Below are 6,000 nucleotides of genomic sequence, written 5' to 3'. Positions count from 1 at the left end.
CATGATGAAATTAACTTCAAACTTCTCAGACGCGCTGTGATTGGCTAGCGAGACGCATGCTGAAATTAATAATAATGTAAAAAATGTAAGCACGTCACTTCGCAGGACGTGCTGTGATTGGCTACCGAGATGCATGATGAAATTAATAACTCATAAATAGCACCGCTCACTTCACACTGGGTGTGATTTTTTTTCCTTTGCTCTGATTTGTACAATTTCTGTTGATATGTGACTTAAAACCTATATTCTCATACAATAAGGATATGGTGTCACGAGGCGAAAAGGCATTGGTAGTATGGTACTCCTAGTTTATGCTGGGATCAGGGTTAGACTCCCTGGAATGCCCTGCTGACTGTTTCACCTTTGTCCTGTTTATAACTCAATTCATTATCACGTCAAGTAACAACCAGGCTCCCCGCTACCTCTCTGAACTCCTCCAATGCCACACCCCCTGCAGCTCCCTCAGTTTGGGGGTGAATACAGTTTTTTTTAATATATTAAAAGTAATGTATAAACTGGGGTTTGCTAGAGAACCAACACAGATCTCCTTCAGTGTTTACTGACTGGCCTGTAATCACAGTGTACAATAGTTTCCATTGTCAAGTTTTACCAGCTAAACTACAAAAGAACAACTCAAAAGCACTAAAAGACAAATCCGCGGTAGAACAGTAAACTTACATGATGCAGCTTTAAATGCTGATGTATTTCAACGTTACTAACTGAAGGCTAACATACTAAATAAAGCTTCAAAAGTACTAAGAGACATCTGCACAGCGTGACTGAGTGATGGTGTAGTGGTCTATTGATCAGACTCCCAGCAAAGACATTCCATGTTCAAGTCCTAGTCCTCCTATAGTTCAATGCTGGAGTATTTCAACTTTAATAACTGAATGCTAACATACAAAATGATTCTACAAGAGTACTAAGAGACATCTGCAGAGAGTGACTGAGTGATGGTGTAGTGGTCTAATGATCAGACTGTCAACACAGGCGAGACGTGTATAGTCGTCACTCGCTGACAGCATAGCACAGAGGTTCCATGTTCAAATCCCAGTCGTCCCATACGTCAAAGTTGCACTACTTTGAAATGTTCAAGGCCAAAATACAAAAAAGCAAGTCAAAAGCACGAAGAGACACCTGCTGAGGGCTCAAAGTTGCGTTGGCGCAGTGGTAGGGTTCGGTGTATCTTGATCTTGATCGGTTGCCTCTGCTACAGACAGTTGGCAGGTTCAAGTCCCATGCCATAGTACCTTGAAAGCTAAGGCTTTACAGAAGGACATTCCAACTCGTTCAGTGCCATCGAGGTGCCTCAAAGGCACCCTGCTGAGCTTCTACGGAAGGGGTCGGGAGTGTAATCAGCTGAATGAGATCACAAGACCTAAAATTTCTTTCTGTAAAACCTTAGCTGGGCAGAGTTCTTTCAGACATAACCCCCCACCTTTAACTATCAGGAAACAGGGGAGGGATGTGGTCCTCCAGTACGTTGATGGCATGGGACTTGAACCTGCCAACTGTCTGTAGCAGAGGCAACCGATCAAGATCAAGATACACTGAACCCTACCACTGCGCCAACGCAACTTTGAGCCCTCAGCAGGTGTCTCTTCGTGCTTTTGACTTGCTTTTTTGTATTTTGGCCTTGATCATTTCAAAGTAGTACAACTTTGAAGTATGGGACGACTGGGATTTGAACATGGAACCTCTGTGCTATGCTGTCAGCGAGTGACGACTATACACGTCTCGCCATGTTAGGGACAACTGGGATTTGAACATGGAACCTCTGTGCTGAGAGTCCGACCTTTAGACCACTACCCCATCTCTCAGCCTCTCCCTTCACATGTCTCTTCGTGCTTTTGACTTGCTTTTTAGTTTTTTGGACAGAATCTGAAGGAGTAAGAGCAGATTTTTTTTTAACAAAAGTCAGCCTCCTGGTGGCGCTCTAATAGGCATATGTGAAAAATGCAGGGCAAAGGTTTTTCCTTGGCCTCTAGGGAGTGTGCGTGCAAAGTTTCACGTAGATTGGTGCAGTTATAGGTCAAAACGTGAATCGGCCTGTTATAGTGCCACCATGAGGCTGATTTGAAAGTTTTCAAGTGGCATTTCTTCATGGGCCAAGTGGGAATCTAGAGGTTACGAATGTAACCCCGGTTTTAGTAGGTTCGGAGTTTACTACTCACTATGGGATATCAGCGCCCTCAGGCGATGACACAGAGCAACACACACGCTCCCGACGCCAATACTGATTGGCTAAGGGTATGTCACGAGTCCGGAAGACCCGGGAGTATAAAGCTCCCTCGTGACGTAGGCTCTTCCTCTTAACATTCTCCTCTCTGCATGCCAAATGCGCACAGAAAGGGGTGTCTGGTGAGTAGTAAACTCCGAACCTACTAAAACCGGGGTTACATTCGTAACCTCTAGTTTTACCACGGTTCTCCGTTTACTACTCACTATGGGATTCATAAACCCCCCTTGAGGTAATGAGCCACACAACCCTGACAACCCCGCACATCCCTCAGCTCCTAGGTCACGTCCCCCCTGGACGTGACCTATGGCCCCATGGGCGCCCCCAACCCACCGGGCTGGGATGCGGGATAGATAATCAAGCTAGGCCCTGACAGACTCCAGAGTCCGCCTATTTACTAACAGGCAGACACAAGCCTGCCTCATAACTCAATATGAGGAACAGGGCCCCATCTCCTGGGAGCCAGCCCAGCTGGTCCCACGGAAACCCCAGAGGAAGTCGAGAAATAGGGAGAAAGCCCCAAGCCTACTCCCTTCCCTCCACTGGCCTGGAGGCAGCCGCTACGCCTAGGACCGCGCGCGCCAAGGATGACGCCGCCACGTCCAGGCTGTAGAAAACCGCAAAAGTCGATTGGGACGACCCATTTTGCGGCTGCACAGATCTCCTGGATCGAAGCTCCCCTGTAGAGAGCCCAGGATGTAGCCATGCCTCTAGTAGAGTGAGCCCTCAGACCCTCCGACAGGGGCACCACTACTCACATAAGCCAACCTAATGGCATCTCGGATCCATCTAGAAAACGTTGCCTTATTGACCGCCTTCCTCTGAACCCCAAGGCCCAAAAGAGACAAAGAGCTACGTCGATGAGCGATTGGCCGCTGTCTTCTGACAATAGAGCTTCAACTCTCACTGGACAGAACAATGCAACCGCCTATCCTCCGCCGAAACGAAAGGAGGCGGATGGAAGGCTACCAACTCACCCGGATCCGGGGCCACCCCGGTCCTGGTAACGAACGTCAGGTTAGGTTTAAGCAAAACCCTCCTGTCATTGTTAAAACACTTCATGCACTCCGGACTCATCAAGAGTGCATGCATGTCACTGACCCGTTTAGCCGTAGACAGGGCCACCAAGAGGACCGTTTTGAGACTAAAGATCCTCAGATCCACAGACTCAAAAGGCTCGAACGATGGACAGCATAGTGCCTCCAGCACAACCGTCAGATCCCAGGCTGGGAACAGTGGCCTGTTACCCGGCCTGGCTCTCCTGGCGCCGCACAAAACCGGCGCACCAAGGGGTGCTGGCCCACCGTCTTGCCATCGAAACTTCGTGGCAAGCGAAATGGCCGCCCCAAAACACCTTCACTGTTGAGAAGGATAAATCCCGATCTAGCCTTCTCTGCAGAAAGTAAGAATGCTACACATCGAGGCCTGGAAAGCCACCACCACTGGTGACTGTTCCAACCCCCATCTGACCTCGTAAGCATTCCTCGTGGACACGGCCCTTGCGCCCTGGATGGTAGCCATCACGTCAGGGGGAAGGCCACACGAGCTCAAATTCACCCTCTCACGGGCCAGACCCATAGGTCTAGGTCCTGAGGGCGTCCCCCCTCCCTGCCGCAGCAAGTCCCTGCCGACAAGGAGGGCCCAAGGCACGTCGTGAAGGAGAGGAGTTATCTCCTGACCTCTACGTGTCCCATGCTGGGGCCACCAGCAACATCAACAACCCTCGGAGCCTGACCCTCCCCCACATGGGGAGGATCAGCTCTATTGGTGGGAAAGCATAAAGCAGTTCGTTCAGGAGGCTCGGCACCTGGAACGCCTGAATGGACGCGAGACGTGAGTCGCATCACAGCGCCATCTCGCACGCCAATCCGTCCAACACCAGGGAGGCCAAACCTTCCTGCTTGTTGACATAGCACATGGTCGCGGTGTTGTATGTTCTGATCGAGACAGAACAACCCGGAAACCGAGCACCGAACTGTTTGAGAGCGAGGAAAAACCCCGTGAGGCTGGCGTCCGTGGTGATGACCTTCTGTGATATCACAGCGCCTATACTGACCCCTTGGGACAGAAAAGCCACCTGCGACCACGATCCGAGTGTCTCCACGACACCCTGGAAACACCACCACTAGCTGAAAGCCTGAGGTGAGTGGGATCCGAAGAGCCCGCTGCCACCTCTATACAGGTCTCATGTAGAACCTGCCCAAGCGGATTAAGTGAATGACTGAAGCCATGAGACTCACCGCCTGCATGCCTAGTTTGTAAGTGACTTGACGCCCTACGCGAAAAGACCTCACACAAGCTAAGACGCTGTCTAACCTGCCCTTGGACAGCCGCGTTCTGAGCGTGTTCGAGTCCAGCGATATCCCCCAGAAGGTGGTCCGCTGAGATGGAACCAGAACGCTCTTCTGGACGTTGACTGTGAACATAGCGACGTCAGGTGGGAGAGGGCCACGGCCGTGTGCCGTGCCACCTCCTCCTCTGAGCCAGCAATTAACCAGTCGTCGAAGTTAAGTCGACAGACCGATCCCCTGTCGCCGCAGTGGAGCTATGGCCGCATTGGTACACTGCACGAGCACTCGCAGGCTCAATGACATACCAAAGGGAAAAACCGTGTACTCGTACACTCCCCTTTGTAGCCGAAGTGCAGGAATTCTCTGTGTGGAGGCCAGACTGGAACGTGGAGGCAAGCAACCTAGAGGTTGATGCCCGCCCATCAGTGCCCCTGATGTACCGTTTTGCAACAGCTTTTACGGTCGTCAACAAAGAAATGGATACTTGTTGAGGCCCTTCAGATTCAGAAAGGGCCGTACGCCCCCCCCCCCTTTTTCTCACCAGAAAAAGCTTTGAACAGAAACCCAGTCGGTTCTGATTCGTAGATATTTCTCTGGTAACGCTCATGCTCAAGAGAGAGAGAGAGAACCTTCTCTCTTAGAGTCATGGCTGCTTTTATCTTCCGCCTGAGAGAGACACACTCGTCCGACATAGGAAGTAACACAAGGCATGTGGAAAACACACCAGTTCAACCACAATGTGTTGTTGTTGTTCAGGGGAGCCTGGCCAGTACAACCACAGTGTGTCACTGCCGTACTGAGCTTAACCAGTAAAACACAGTGCAACGCTGATGTACTGGGATAAAAACAGATTCGGATTGCAACCCTCCCAAAAGCTGCTCACCGAGCGAGCGAGTCGGGAGGAGGCGCTGCTGTTATCAGTCCCGTGGGCAACGTGCACATTTCCACGGGGACCGATGACGTCGCCACGCGGTCCAGCGGACTCGTACTGTGGCGTCCATTAGAGACCGTTAGTGTCTGCCATGCTGTGAAACAGGCCTGTCAGGCACAAAGGGCTCATAGAGGAGGCCATCGACGCCCAGGGACCCCCTGGGACCCCTAGCGTCGTGACCTCCTGACCGGGGCTGGATTACGTGCTTGTGTATTTTAAGACATTTTCAAGGAACAAAATAAAGCACAGAGACAGTGTAAAACAACATAAAAAGTTTAACATACTCTTATGAAAACCCTTTATGTGTGTCTCAAAGCACTCAATGAACCTGAGCCTCCATCGTGGTAGTGTAGACAAAGGGCTAACTAGCTTAGTTTGTAAGCTTAGCCTGGTCTAGTCTAGCCTAGCTACAGGTCGCTTTTAGCCTTTAGCTGCTACCTGTAGCTGTTTGGCTAACCAAGAACGAAGGAGAGTTATGCCCACCGCAGCGTTGTTTTAGGGGACTGGCTAAGCGCTGCACCAAAACAACACTGCTCTTT

This window comes from Gymnoscopelus braueri (genome assembly GCF_963280865.1).
Source record: "Gymnoscopelus braueri genome assembly, chromosome: 19".
Classification (NCBI taxonomy): domain Eukaryota; kingdom Metazoa; phylum Chordata; class Actinopteri; order Myctophiformes; family Myctophidae; genus Gymnoscopelus; species Gymnoscopelus braueri.
This window is presented reverse-complemented; position numbering follows the sequence as displayed.